The sequence below is a fragment of the Meriones unguiculatus genome, chromosome 1, assembly GCF_030254825.1.
Source record: "Meriones unguiculatus strain TT.TT164.6M chromosome 1, Bangor_MerUng_6.1, whole genome shotgun sequence".
Classification (NCBI taxonomy): Eukaryota; Metazoa; Chordata; class Mammalia; order Rodentia; family Muridae; genus Meriones; species Meriones unguiculatus.
In genome coordinates, this window is record NC_083349.1 from 150059892 (window position 1) to 150074680 (window position 14789).

The 14789-nt window shown below is 43.2% G+C and overlaps 1 long non-coding RNA gene across 1 annotated transcript in view; it reads left to right on the top strand.

The window, feature by feature from the left end:
• The window catches only part of LOC132652160 (uncharacterized), a 41959-nt gene that overhangs the window by 13645 nt on the left and 13525 nt on the right, over positions 1-14789 (top strand). Inside the window, exons 2-4 of the long non-coding RNA XR_009589640.1 lie at positions 6609-6717; positions 8175-8277; positions 8914-9117. This is a non-coding gene — a long non-coding RNA (uncharacterized LOC132652160). The remainder of the gene's footprint in view (positions 1-6608; positions 6718-8174; positions 8278-8913; positions 9118-14789) is intronic.

The window sequence follows — 14789 nt, forward strand, 5'->3', positions numbered from 1 at the left end:
CTGGGGAGCAGTCTTTATGCAACCTCGAGACAGAAGATTGTCAGAATAAGGATTGCAACCAGATATGGGCGGGTACAGAAATCACCATTTAAACTACACAATAGCCTTGTGTGTATGTGTGTGTTGTATATGCATGTGTGTGTTTAAGAGAGGGAGAAAGAACATGAAGTTGGGTGAGTTAGAGGGTCTTGAAAGTGTTGAAAGAAAAAAAAAGAAATAAAAATATATTGTATGGAAGCATTTTTAAGTAAACTAAAAACAAGTTCCACAAAAAAACATGTGATTCTATCCATTTCTTTTACCACTGCTTTAGCTTCACTGCTTTTGATATAGTATCACCTTATTTATTTATTGGATGTGTGGGGATGTTTGGCCTGCATGTATGTATGTGTTCTACATGTGTACCTGGTGCCCACGATGGCCGGAAGAGGGCAACAGATCCTCTGGAGCTGGAGCTACAGATGATTGTGAACTTTGGGTGCTGGGAACCAAACCTGGGCCCTCTACAAGAGCAGCAAGTGTTCTTAATCTCCAGCTGCTTGATATAGTGTGTTTCATTTTCTTTAGGTTTAATGTATGTTTTAAATTTCTTTTAGACTACTTTAAAATTTTTATTTTTGCTTTTAAGGTCACTTATTTATTTAGAGACAGGATCTCACCACAGAGCTCTGGCCAGCCTGGAAGTTGCTTTGCAGATAAGATTGGCCTTGAATTCACAGTGGTGCACCCGCCTCTGCTCCTTAGTGCTGGGATTAAAGTTGTGTTCAATCACACCCATCTCTTTCTTTCTTAATAAAAAAAAAAAAAAATTATGCATATGTGTGAGCACCTGTGTGTATGTGAATGTGCTCAGAGTTCGAAGGGCTGTGTCAGATGCCTTGGGATTGGAGTTCTGGATTGCTGAGAGCCACCATGCAGATTCTGGGTCTTTTGCGAGAGTAACAATTGCTCTGAACCATTGAGCACAGCCTCAGGTCACATTATTTTCATCTGATCTCTCAAGCTTTACTATTCCCCTTGTTTTGTTTTTTTTTGGGGGGGGGGGGCGAGGGTGTCTTTCAAGACAGGTTGTCTATATAGCCCTGGCTGTCCTGGAACTTGCTTTGTAGACCAGGCTGGCCTCAAACTCTCAAAGATCTGCCTGCCACTGTCTCATGAGTGCTGGGATTATAGGCATGTGTCACTACACCCAGATTTTTCTCTTGCTTTTTGAGAAATTTTTTTTTTGTTCTTTTTGGGTTTTTGAGACAAGGTTTCCCTATGTAGTTTTGTCTGTCTTAGCACTTGCTTTGTAGACCAGGTTGGCCTAGAACTCATAAAGATCTGCCTGCCTTTGCTTTCCAAGTGCTGGAATTAAAGTTGTGTGCCATCACCAAGCTTGAGGTTTTTTTTTTTTTCTCTCTCTCTTTATTCTTCTCTTACACAAAACATCCTGGCTGCAGCCACCCCTCACTCCCCTCCTCCAATATCCTCTACCTCTTTTCTACCCCAGAGCCACTGCTTCCTTCCTTTCAGACAAATGCAGGGCTCCCAGTGGTATCAACCTAAGACTGCATAACAAGATGATAACACTAGGCATAAGCTCTCAGATCAAGGCTGGACAAGACAACGAACACAGTGGGAAGAAAAGGTCCCATGAACAGGCAAAGAGTCAGAGATGTCCCCACACCCACTGCTATGAGTCTCACAGAAATCCCAAGCTACACAACCACAGCATGCATGCTAGCTGTGTAATTGCTATTTCAGTCTCTGTGAGGCTTGATGAGCCCTGTTGGGCTGATTCTGTGGGCCACGTTCTCTTGGTGTCCTCAACCCCTCTGGCTCCTACATTCCTTCCTCTCCCTCTTCTGTGGTTTCCCTGAGCTCTGACTAATGTTTGGCTGTGGGTCTCAGTCTCTGCTGTCATCAGCTGCTGGAGGAAGCCTCTCTGATGATGATTGGATTAGGTACCTATAAAAGAAGAGATTATACATACATACATACATACAGTTGTGGCTCAGCCTCTAGATTATAGGTGAGTGCCACCACACCAGGCCCATCTCTTATCTCTTTATTGGTGTTTTAAAGCTGTACATATTGTCCTGGTTGGGTTGCCAATGCAATGTAACCTAGTTATCTGCAAAGCCTCAAATGCGGAATTTCCTAGGTAATACTGAGTGTGTCCGGTGGAAGGGATATATTGATCATTAATTAGTGCAGGAGGGGGCTCAGCCTGCTGGTGGTGCCATCCCTTGGTAAAGTGCTCCTGGGTTATCTAGCTAAGCATGAGGCTGGGAATGAAAGAACCAGAGAGCAAGCCAGCCAGCAACCTTCCTCCATGGTTCATGCTGGGAGCTCCTACGTGCCTCCCTGACGTCACCCCATGATTGTTACCTGGAAGTGCGAGTTGAAATAAACTCTCTCTTTTGTCTAATTTATTTTTTTGTCAGCAAATGTTTTATCACAGCAACAGAGTGAAATTAGACATATGTGCAATACAATTATCGGTATGTTTGATGGAAGTGTGTTATTTTATTTCGGGTTTCTATTTGTTCTGCTTTTGCAGAAGAGGATTTCTCTAGGGATTAAACCAGTTCATGGGTAAGGTAATCATCTTATCTACCACTGAGCTACAATCCTGAATTTTTAAATTTTTTTAATTTTTTTTAAGGCCATTGCATTGGACAGAGAATTTGGAGGGTGACAGCTCTTCTATTTCAGCCCTTGACAAAAGGGTCAACCGCTGGCCCTCACAGTTCCTAATGAGGAGCCTCCTATATGGATTTCACCGTTTGGATGATGGAATTCCTTCTCTTTGCTTTCAAGGTTGATTTATTTGTTTATGTTCCTGATTTGTGATGTTTGCCTCTAGTGTTAGTTTCTTCAGTATTACAGTATTCGGGTTTTGTTCAGCTTCTTGAATTTGGAAGTTTATCACCTGTGAAACTTGGGGGAAAATTGTCATTATTTCTATGAATATTTTGTTCAACCTTACCCAACTAAGTACCAACTGAGCACCAACTGACTACTTTCCCCCATAAAAGCATTCACATTTTCTTCTTTCCTTCTGATTGAGTCTACCCTGTTCCACACCGTAGTTAAGGAAATGAAAAATGCACATAAATAAGTTTATAATTCTTGGTTAAATAATAATTGTATCTGGGTCTAGCAAGATGCCTCAGAGGCTAAAGGTGACAGCCACTAGCCTTACAACCTGAGCTTAATTCTTGAAACCCAAATGGTGGAAGGAGGGAAATTACTCTCACAAATTGTCCTCTTACCTTCATACCTGCACTATGGCACATGCATGCTGCCCATCCACATTCTCTCTCTCTCTCTCTCTCTCTCTCTCTCTCTCTCTCTGTGTGTGTGTGTGTGTGTGTGTGTGTGTCTGTGTGTGTAAAGGTAAAAACTGAGTTTTTTTTATAATAATGCTCACTTATCATGTTAAGCTGTTTCAGAAGCCTTATAGCTCCCCCACCCATATAGGTACCTTATAGCTCTACAGACTTCCACCATATTTGGTAATGGTGTTGTACTGTGGCCTTCCTGGCAACGTCATCCATGTCAGTTTGCATGTCAGACTCTGTTTACCCTCCCTGGGATGCTCAGAGATCCCCACATCTGCTTGTTTGCCTTTCCTTTTAGCAGTTGGCATGCGGTATGCTTGTCTTGCAGATAAAAGAACATTTGCCATATTCGTTTTGTGCACTGCATCTTCCAGATTATTTTAGAAAGAGCCCACAATTCATGATTATTAAATTACAAGAAGAAAGAGAGAGAGAGAGGAAAGAAAGAGGGAGGGAGGGAGAGACAGAGGGAGGGAAGGAGACAGAGACACAGAGAGACAGAGATTAGGAATCATGATGCCTTCCTCATACTTATCCTTTTCAGAAGTCAGAGTGATTCTCCACATGTGCGCGTGTGAAAGGGTGCTACCGAAGCTGGACACACCTAACAAACATGTCTTCCAACATTTGCATTTCTTTGGAGCACTCTTGCCTGTGACAGTCTTTTCCCATGTCTTAACCACTGCCTCCCACTCTTATCACCGTGGCCATGTTGAACTCATTCACGTAGGTCGGTAAATCTGTTAACTGTTTTTCTATCCAGACTCCAGAAAATCACAGTATTGCAGTCTTGCTTTAGACCTGACCCCCTAGAGGCTCTGAGATATTGCCATTGAGACATGGAACGGAAGAAGTATTAGGATAGGGGTCGAGGAAAACCCTGTTGACTAGCATTCTTCAAATGGAAAGACATATTCTAGACCTTCTTACGTAGCTCTTGCTTGCAGTTAAAAACACTTTCGTAATTACAGGTGTGCACCACCACACTGAGCTCTGATTCTTTTCTGCACGTGACAATAAGCAGGCTAATTGGAGGCAGGTGAGTGACTGTAAATATTCTCAGCACACAGTCATGTTAAGTAAAATGGTTAGTAGACAGTATGGCCTTTACTGAAATATAAATATGATTCAGTAAACATCAGTAAATGAATACCTGCCTCCCTCCCTGCCGTCAACCATGCAAAACATTAAGAGTGAACAATCCACATATGTTATGTGTCATTCTTCATAGTGTGAAGCTTTGTACTTTCCTACCCAAGCCCCTCAAGTCCCAAATCACCCCTTGCACAGTGTATGTATCCATGCTTCATATGTCCCTGGGCTGTTAGTCATGTAGTAGCTGTCTTGGTCATCAGATCAATTTGCAGTGTTTTCAAGCAGCTGTTACCTTACTTAAGATTGGACTTGTAGCTGGGCGTGGTAGTATACTCCTTTAATCCCAGCACTTGAGGAGGCAGAGGCAGGTGGATCTCTGTGAGTTCAAGGCTAGACAGGTCTACAAATCAAGTCCAGGACAGCTAAGGCTACACAGAGAAAAACCAAAACCAAAAACAAACAAAAAAAATTAAGAAAGAATCAAATGGAAGAGAATCTCAGTTGAGTTGATTAGATCAGATTGGCCTTTTGACATGTCTATGGGATTCTCTTGATTGCTAATTGATCAAGGGGGCCCCTCCAATGTGGGAAGTACCTCTCTCTGGGGAGGCAGTCCTAAGCTATAAGGTTCTAAGTATAAAGAAGCTAGCTGAGCATGTACCTGCCATCTGGCAGCCAGCATTCTCCGTGGTCCCTCCTGTGCTACTGTTGCCGTGGAGGGAATTGGTTGAAGGTGAGGCTATGTGGAACAAGGAGGCCATCATCTTCATCTTTCCTGCCCTGAGCTCCTGTCTTGATCTCTCTCAGTGATGGACTGTAACCTCGAAGTGTAAGCTGCAACAAAATTTTCTTCCCTTAAGGTGCTTTTTGTCAAGTTATTTGCCACTGCATCAGAATGAAGGCAGAGTTGGATTCTAGCATAGCAGCTGTAATGCTGGTCATTCAGATGTGCAGAGACAAAGCCATAATTTATTTTCTTTAAGTGAAAAAGTATAAGTTCTTACTTAATAAAAACAAAGAATCTCATTATTGAGGTTACTTAGATTTTTAATAAGGAATCATGAAACTGTGGAGATAAACAAGTGTATCTTAGCTGTAACTCTCAGCTCAGACTGTAGAATCATAGCAATTGTTTGTAGTAAGTGTTCAGGTGAGAGGGGAACTTCTCTAAATGTGAGTGTGTCCATGTATAAGCAGCAGTGAGCCTGGGAATGGAACTCAGTTGGCAGAGTGATTGACTGGCATATAGCAAGCTCTGGGTTTGATCCTCAGCCCTGAATAAACAGGGCATGGGAGTAAATGCATTTGGAAGGAGGAGACAGCATGATTAGAAGGTCAAGGTAATCCTCTATTTAATAGTTAGTTTGAGGCTAGCCTGGGCTAAATGAGAATCTGTATCAAAAATAAAGATTGGCTAAAGACATGGCTCAGTAGTTAAGAGCACTGGCTGCTCTTCCACAGGACCTGGGTTTGATTTCAGCACCCACATGGCAGCTCACAACTGCTCGTTACTCCGTTTCCAAGTGATCCAGTGCCCTCTTCTGACTTCCCTGGTCACCAGGCACACAAAAGGTTTATAGACATACATGTAGACAAAATATCCATACACATAAATAATAAAAAAAATTATAAGCCAATAAGTGACCAAAGGAGTAAATAACTAACTGAATGAAAGTCTTTGAGGTTAATCCCTCTGATGACAGTGTTCTGTCCTGGCAGATCTGCTGGCCGTCATGGCCTAACGGCATGTATGTTGTAGTTAGTCCTTGACACTTGCTGCTGTTGAGAGCAGCCCACTCGGAGCTGAATACTAGACATGAGGGACACTGCAGAGGGGTAGACTAGCAGACACCAGGGGCACAGGTTAGAGCCTCAACTTCAGTCCTAGGACCATGAGCTTCTATCTGGAGTAACTTCCCAGGATCTCTGACACAGGGATACTCAGATACCTACACTATTTTTATTCCCTTTGATGCTGTTTTTATTATTGCCTAATGTTAGTGCACTGTAGGATTTTTTTTTTTTTTTTTTTTTTGAGACAGGGTTCCTCCCTGTAGCCCAGCCTGGCCTAGAAACCACAGCTATTCTCCTGCCTCAGCCTCCCAAAGTGTTAGGGTTAGAGTAGTGTATTGCCACATCTGGTATTTTCTTTGTTTTGATGATATTTGTCGTTTCCTACTGCAGACTTTCTCACATCAAGAGACACTCGTAGGATGCAAGGGGACTTTTCTTCTCAGAATGCAGCAGCCATCGGGACTGCATGTGACTGGGGGCAAGAAGAGCTCTGAGGAAGGTAGGAGAAAGAGAATTCCAGTCCTCGATAATGTTATTGACTTGGCGCTCATCAACCGAGGGGCCTTAGCACATGCCATCTGTGCCCCACCTTAACCCACATCTTTGATTCTGAAGGGTATCTGAAAAAAGTGGCCAGGACCGGGCCCTGTAGCAAGTTTCTGCAGCTACCCCTAGCATGCTTTGAGTTAGAAAAAGACCAATAGACCTAGAACTAAAAGTATTTTCAGGCTTTTATAGATTTGTTTTATCATCGTCATCATCATCATTGTGTGTGTGTGTGTGTGTGTGTGTGTGTACGTGTGTACATATGGCGCCTGCTAAGGCACTGGATTTCCAGGAGTTGAAGTGAGAATGGTTGTGATCTGCCTGATACAGGGGCTGGGACGGAAACCCTGTCCCCTGCAGGAGCAGCAAGCCCTATGTTACATAAGCCATCTCTCCAGCCCCTTGCGAATATTCTTGTAATGAAAATTCGGGGACTGAAATCTAGGTTGCTCGCGTTGCTTCTCCATTAGCTTTGAGAAGTGGAGAGTGTTTGGGGTAGCTTGGTGGTCCACAAGGAGAAGTGAGGGCTGCCCCTGGGTGGGTTAGGCTTTGCAGTGTGGAAGGTGCTAGTTCACATACACTGCTTATAAGATGGCGGTAGCAGCATGGGAAGACATAACTGGACACAATCTTTTGCTGGTTTTTGCCCAAGGCTCTTAACTGATTTCACTTCCCTCACCATTTCTCTTCTCTGTCCTCCAACTCGTGCAAGTATAGGCCATACCGGAAAATGTCCTTCGTTAGACATATTGAATTCTCTGTGTTATTGAAGTTTTGTGATTTGTGTTTTCTTCCCTTTGAACTCAAATGTAACCTTACTGGTAAAATATTTTAACACATTGAAAAAAAAAAAAACCCAAAACGAAACAAAGCAGCAACAACAACTAAACAAAGCCACACTAGCAGGATCTACAACGTAGAATGCTTGCCTGTCATGCAGGAAGCCCTGGGTTTGATCCTAGCATCATATGCACTGAGAATGGCAGCAAATGTCGGTAGTTTCAGGCAGAAGCATTAGAAGTTCAAAATCATCCTTAGCTACACGGTGGGTTCAGGGTCAGTCTGGGCACATGAGGTCCTGCCTGGACAAAAAGTGTTGCTAGACTCTTCAATGAAAGTGTATATGTGTGTGTGTTTATACACATATATAGACACACACATGAACAAAAACACACACTTTGGCCAAGTAGATTTGAATGAATTGGCAGTTGGAGACCCATTTGGTAAGTTTCCCAGGAAGAATAGTAATGTGCTTTTTTAAACCAACGTAGAATCCTTTGACAAACAATTTTGGAAGCAATTCAAGAGTCCAAGTCACAACTACTAGATTGTTTTACAGTCGTCTGGGAAATCTTGTATTTTTTTGGATTAGTTTGCTTTGTGAAAGTATGTTCTTCCATCAATTCACAGAAATAAAAGATGAAAGATGAGGCCAGGTGTGATGGTGCATGTCTGTAAGCCTAGATCTTGGGAGGTGGAAGCAAGAGGATCAGAAGCTCCAGGACACTCTCAGGTATATTTGGCTTGGTGCGCTTGGCAGGAAAGAGAGAAAGAATGGCAGTGGGTGGGCAGGATAGCTCTGAAGAAAACACCACCTACACCCCAACCACACCACCTTGCTGCTGCCTGGGTGGGAAACTTCCGTGTTTATCTGCCTCTGCCATTTCCTTACCAGAATTTCCTTCTATAAAAACTTCGAACATATAACAGAGAAAACTAAGTTCAAATGCTTCATTTGGCAGCCTTCCTGGGCCCATATCAAGAGTAGATCCATCTCATTTCTGAATGAGTCTAATGCTATGGGTTATATGTTAGAAGGACTAGTTAACCTCTTTGCACTTCTACTTCATGATTATAAAATAGAAGCGATAACAACTTGAAGGATTCATTAGGAAGATTAGAAATAATTCAGGGCCAGCAAGATGCTCGGCGCATAAAGGACTTGTTGCCAAACTCTGTGACCCAGGACTCATACATGGTGGAAAGAGGGAACTAACCAATAAAATGTGTTTTGATCTCTTTGTGTGCACATGCACACACAATCACACTAAATAAATAAATGTAAAAATGTAAACATTGTAGTGAAAATCTTGACAAACAGTGAACCATAGTTGTGCTTACTATTCATCTTAATGTCTCTTGTACTTAGAGAACCAAATGCACGTTACCTAGCTTACACAGTGGCGAGAGGACTTCCTCCACCCCCAAAAGCCAGTGGCCTGCTTACATCCACAGCTGCTTTGTTTATGGTCTGGCCTTGGATGCAGTGGCAGACAGCACGATGCTGGGAGAAGGCTCCATGAGGACATCAGGTGCTGTTAACTTCGCTGCTTCAGGAAAGTGCTTATCCAAGGTGCGCAGGAACCTCTCAAAAGCGGCTCCGTGCACAGATGGTCTGGGCTTCACTTCACTCGACTTGTAGAGCTAAGCGCAGCCAGCCTGTCACAGGGAATAATCATACCCTCACCAGATGGAGGAATCGGTTCACCATGCCTGTCACAGTCCCATTTCCAATGACTGTAACTACTTGAAGTAATCTTTCTATCATGCAAATGCCCTTTATGCTCAAAATAAAACTCATGGGTGATCCAGAGGAATTCTTTTTAGGAGCAATTTTTTTTTTGAGCAAATTAATGAAATCATACTGGGTGAACATCAGAGAACAGAGGCCTGTTGTCCAAGATGGAGGCAGGCCAGAGTGCAATGGGATAACCGGAGAGTGTATTCCTGGAGCCCCCAGGTTGCCAAGGAGACATGTACTGTGATGCACATGTTTAGAATAGAGGAAGTGTTTTGGGGACAGTAAATATATCCAATTCTATCTCGCTAGACACCATTTGTAAATACCTTTCTACTTGGGGATGAACGATGATATGCAAGCGCGATGCCTGTAACTCTTTCAGAAGTCACTTGTCTAAACTTGGCCAAGAAACGTAGCACTGTCCGCAAGCTGCACATGGCATGTTGCTCTTTACTGACATCAAGCAGGCCCGGGACAGTGACACCTAGCTTTCTTTGCAGCTGCTTTCTGGGAAATGTGTGGCCAGGAACCTGGATTCCCACAAGTTCTGAGATGACATTACCAGAGGTGGTGGCAGCTTGAGTAGTAGTGGTGCCTGGCGTCTCTGAAGGTCTGCCTCAGACTCCTTTCTTCTCTGCTCACCTCTCAATTCTGTTCTGGCACCCTCTGAATGTCAGTCATTCTCAACTCCTTGATGAATGTACGGCTGACCACATTTCTTTCTCTGCCAGGTTCCTCCTGCCCGAACACCCCTGTGCAATTCCCTTTGGAGTAATTCTGTTTCCCTTCCGATCTTAGTCTTGACATCAGTCTCTTTAAAAGTTGTTCCAGAGCACACCTGAATCTGTTCCTCTTTGTTTGGTGCCATGTCACATGTTAACCACTTTCTTTGCTTCCTTGGACACAGGTGCTGAGTCTTGTTCAGTCAGGTCCATGCCCAGCACATGACTTGGGATATAATATGTATTTAGTATTTGCTTATTTACTAGATGAATGAATAGATAAAGGGATAGATATAATCTCACACAGGTTAAGCATGTCAGACACACGTAGAATTGTCAATATAATAGGAAATAGTTAAGGAACAATAAACGTGAAAGAAATCATTGTGTAGAGAAGTTTCACTTTAAAATAATTTTATTTAAAAATACTCTTCCTTTACAAAAGGTTTCAAGAATAATATAAGAAATACAAGGAACTTTCTGAACATTTTTTAATTTCCTGAGCTGTTGGTGATGGTTAATATTCATTGTTAGTTTTACTGGCTTTAAGATCATCTAGGAGACACACCTCTAGGCATGTCTCTGAAGATATTTCCAGAGAGATTTACCCAGGAAAGGAAGACTCTTCATCTCATGAGCTGAGGTCCAGAGTGAATCAAAATGGAAGATAAGAGGAAGTGGCCGGAGTGCCAGCGCTCAGCTCTCTGCTTTCTGAGGGCAGATGCAGTATGACCAGCTGCCTCACTCTCGTGCCATCACAGCTCAAGCCACGTTCTCTCCATTCCGTCTGTGCCACAATCTCTACAAACTGTGAGCCAAAGCATGCTTTCCTTCAAAGCCTCATTAATCAAGCATTTTGTTATGGCAGTGAGAAAACTAACATGGTGAGCTCATCCTTCCGATAGGCACCTTTCTTCGACTTCCTGGACTCTGCCTCATTGGTTGGGCCTGTGTTGGAGCTGTTGTTTTCTACATTGCACCAGGATTGGCGGAATATGGAAGGGTACCCACTTCTGTCATTAGATAATGAAGCCACCTTTGTCTCCATCTTGATCATTTGCTCCAGGGACTCTTGTGTCAGATCATGAAAAGAGGCTGATGACTTAGAAAGCACATTGGTGAGCCATCTTCAGAACAAATCCTTTATCTGTTGAGAATTCAGTTGATCTAGGCCTGGAGACACCATGAGAAACTCTGTGTCTGAACCTACTGGTCATTCCTGTGTGCATGACCATTAGGAACTGAGATACGTCAATAACCATTGCTTTTGGCCACTGAGTTTTGGGATAATTTGTTATGCAGCAGGTGATAACCAACATAGCTCCTAACATTCCTAGTTTTAGTACGAAAAGCCTCACATCCTGGAAAACCTCCCAATTCTGCACAAAAAGCACATGTGTCAGACAAAATGTAACTTATGTTAACATTATAGAGTCATAAGCTCATGGACAACAGTAATGGCTTGATCATAGTCCCATTTCCTTCAAGATGATGTGACTGAAATACTTTACTTCTAAATTCTTTCCCACCACCAAATCACTAAACTTTTCTCTCCCTACCTCTCATCTTCTTCTCCTGCCTCCTCTCCCTCCCTCTTTCCTTCTTTATTGGTATGGCAGCTGTGGAGATCATGTCCAAGCAGACAGGTTGTGGCTGCCCAGTAAACATTAATGTGAGCACTGAATTTGCAAGCTGCAACAAAGAGAGTCTTATGTCAGTTCTTGACATAAAAGCATCTCTGAAAGCATTCGGTTTTAATTCTGGCTTCTGTCTAGCAGAATAGGATTTATACTGCAATCTCTGTCTTTGATCCTTTTCCTTCATTCTAGAGGACACAGGATTTTCCCAAAGCATGAGTTGACAACCTCAGTCACCTGTCATTTAAACAAAAGAAGACTTATTATTTTTGTCCATGAACAAAGTGTTACCTTGCACAGTAGTGTTTTGTGAGCTGTCTTTGGGGTGATTTTTATTTTCTTTTTTTGTTGTGAGAGGTGCTGCTGTGTGTCACTCTCCCTATCACTGTAATAACAAGAGGAAGCTGGCGTCCTTATTGTGGTGATTGTGTGAACCGGCTACTGTATGGCATTAAGGTTATAATTATGGTATGGCTCACAGGGAGGGTCTCCTGAGCCAGAACCTTTCAGAGAATGTATAGGATGTTAAAAATCCCTGGGGGAGGGAGAAGAATTTTCCTCAGTGTATAGCTGCTGAGAGAATGACCATGGTCTTTTTTCTTCTTTCTTTCTTTCTTTCTTTCTTTCTTTCTTTCTTTCTTTCTTTCTTTCTTTCTTTTTCCTTCCTTCCTTCCTTCCTTCCTTCCTTCCTTCTTTCTTTCTTTCTTTCTTTCTTTCTTTCTTTCTTTCTTTCTTTCTCTCCTTCTTCCATTTTATTTTATTATTTTGTTGTTGTTCATGTTTTTTTAAAGAACCCCTCACCCAGGATCTTGTTAAAAACAAAAAATGATGCCAGGTGGTGGTGGCACACACCTTTAATCCTGACACTTGGGAAGCAGAGGAAGTCAGATCTCTGAGTTTGAGGCCAACCTGGTCTACAGAATGAGTTGGGGGGGGGGGGTTGACAAGATGGTGGCACCAGGAGAACACTGTGTCTGAGGAGCAGGACAATATTTTCCATACAGCGACCAAGAGACTGAACTCTGGGCCCTAAAACAACAGCGATCGTGTTTCCCAGGTGAGAGGAAACCCCCAAGGCGTGGGAATCAGTCCACTCTCAGGTCACCCATCCAGAACCTGGAAGTGATCCCGGGTTGCGCAGGAACTAGTTTGCCAGACCAGAGCCACATGCCTGCGTGTCTTGATCACCTTCCCAGGCTGAATGGTGGGCACAAAAACACCAGAGACTTGGAGTCGTAGTCGTGAGAAAAACCCACAGGGAAGGAAGGAAACGGGACTGACCTCAGGTCACCCAATCTTTCTCTGGAAAAGGTCTCGTGGAATGGCGGGTGCGAGCTGCCAGCACTGAACTGGGCTCCAGCTTCGAGCACAAAGACTTGCTGGGTGTCCACCTAACTCTCCTCTGCATCACAGACAGAACTGTGCACCCCAGGGCAACAGAGACTGGGAGTCCCTGTCGGGAGAAAACCCCACAGGGAAAGAAGCAAACAGGAACCGAATTAGGTCACCCATTATATCCCTGGAAAAGGTCACACGGACCGGTGGGCATGCACATCACCAGCCCAGAGACCTGCTGTGTACCTACTATTAGTCACAGACAGAGCTGTGAGCCCCAGGGCACCAAAGACTTGGAGTCCCTGTCGGGAGAAATCCCCACAGGGAAGGAAGCAAACTGGGATTGACTTAGGTCACCCTGTATATCCCTGGAAAAGGTCCTGCAGCCCTGCCAAACCCAGGGACCAGCTGTGCACGAGGAGAGCAGTACTCACCTGCCACAGATTACCCCTTGGGTACTGAGGCACAGAACCCCAACCTTAGAACTACAGAAGCCTGGGATCACTGAGATCCACCCCCAGATACAGTTCCAAGGGGCAACCAATTATCTCTAACAAAACTGACCAAACCAGGGGACACCCAGGTTATAGTAGCAGCTCAAGAAACCCAGAAGCAAGGCAGCTGTCTCCAGGACTTCTCCTGGTGAGAGGAGAGCCCCCTCGACTAACAAGGACCACAGTTACCACTCAGGTCTATATGCCTGAGGTGAGCTGTGGCAACTCCTGAAAAATACCAACCATACAGTGACCATACCCAAAAAGCTGAGGAAGCTTCCTTCAGGAAAAACCATCTTCCTGCCAAGGGGATTCTTTCCACCACAGGATTCCAGGAACCACCAGAAACTAACACCCAAAACCTAAGATAACCCAATGGGTAGAGGCCAGCATAAAAGCTCAACCAACAAAAGACAGAGCAATAAGGCATCTACAGGGGCAAGTAGCCCTGGACACCCCAGAATAATTGAAATTTAAGAAGATGACTCAACATCTATGCTCATGAAGAGGATAACAGAGGAAACAAATAAAATGTGTAAAGACCTAGAAGAAGATAAAGTCAAACAGATTATGGACATCCATAAAGAAATACAGGAAGTTGCAACCAAACAGTTTGCAGCCTTTAGAGAGGAAATACTTACATCACTGAAAAAAATAGAAGGAACAGAGGATTGTTCAAACAAACAGCTGAAGGAATTGATGGAAAAACATGAAAATACAGTCAGACAGGTGAAGGAAACCAACAAAATGGCTCAAGATCTGAAGATAGAATTGGAAAAATTAAAGAAAACACAAATGGAGGAAATTGTGGAGAGAAAGAACTTAGGGAAGAAAACAGGAACTACAGAGGTAAGCATAACCACTAGACTACAAGAGATGGAAGAAAGAATCTCAGGTGTGAAGATACAATGGGAGAAATTGATGTATCTGTCAAAGAAAATGTTAAATCTAAAAAATTCCTGACACAGACTGTCCAAGAAATTCAAGACAACATAAAAAGACAAAACCTAAGAATAATAGGAATAGAGGAAAAAGAAGATTCCCTCCTCCAAGGCCCAGAAAATATTTTCAACAAAATCATTGAAGAAAATTTCCCCAACTTAAAGAGGAGGCCTATAAGAATACAAGAGGCCTACAGAACACCTAGTAAATTAGACCAGAAAAGAAAATCCTCCCGCCACATAATAATCAAAACAGTAAGTATACAGAACAAAGAAAAAAATACTAAAAGCTGCAAGGGAAAAAGGCCAAGTAACATATAATGGCACACCCATCAGAATCACACCTGACTTCTCAACAGAGACTATGAAAGCCAG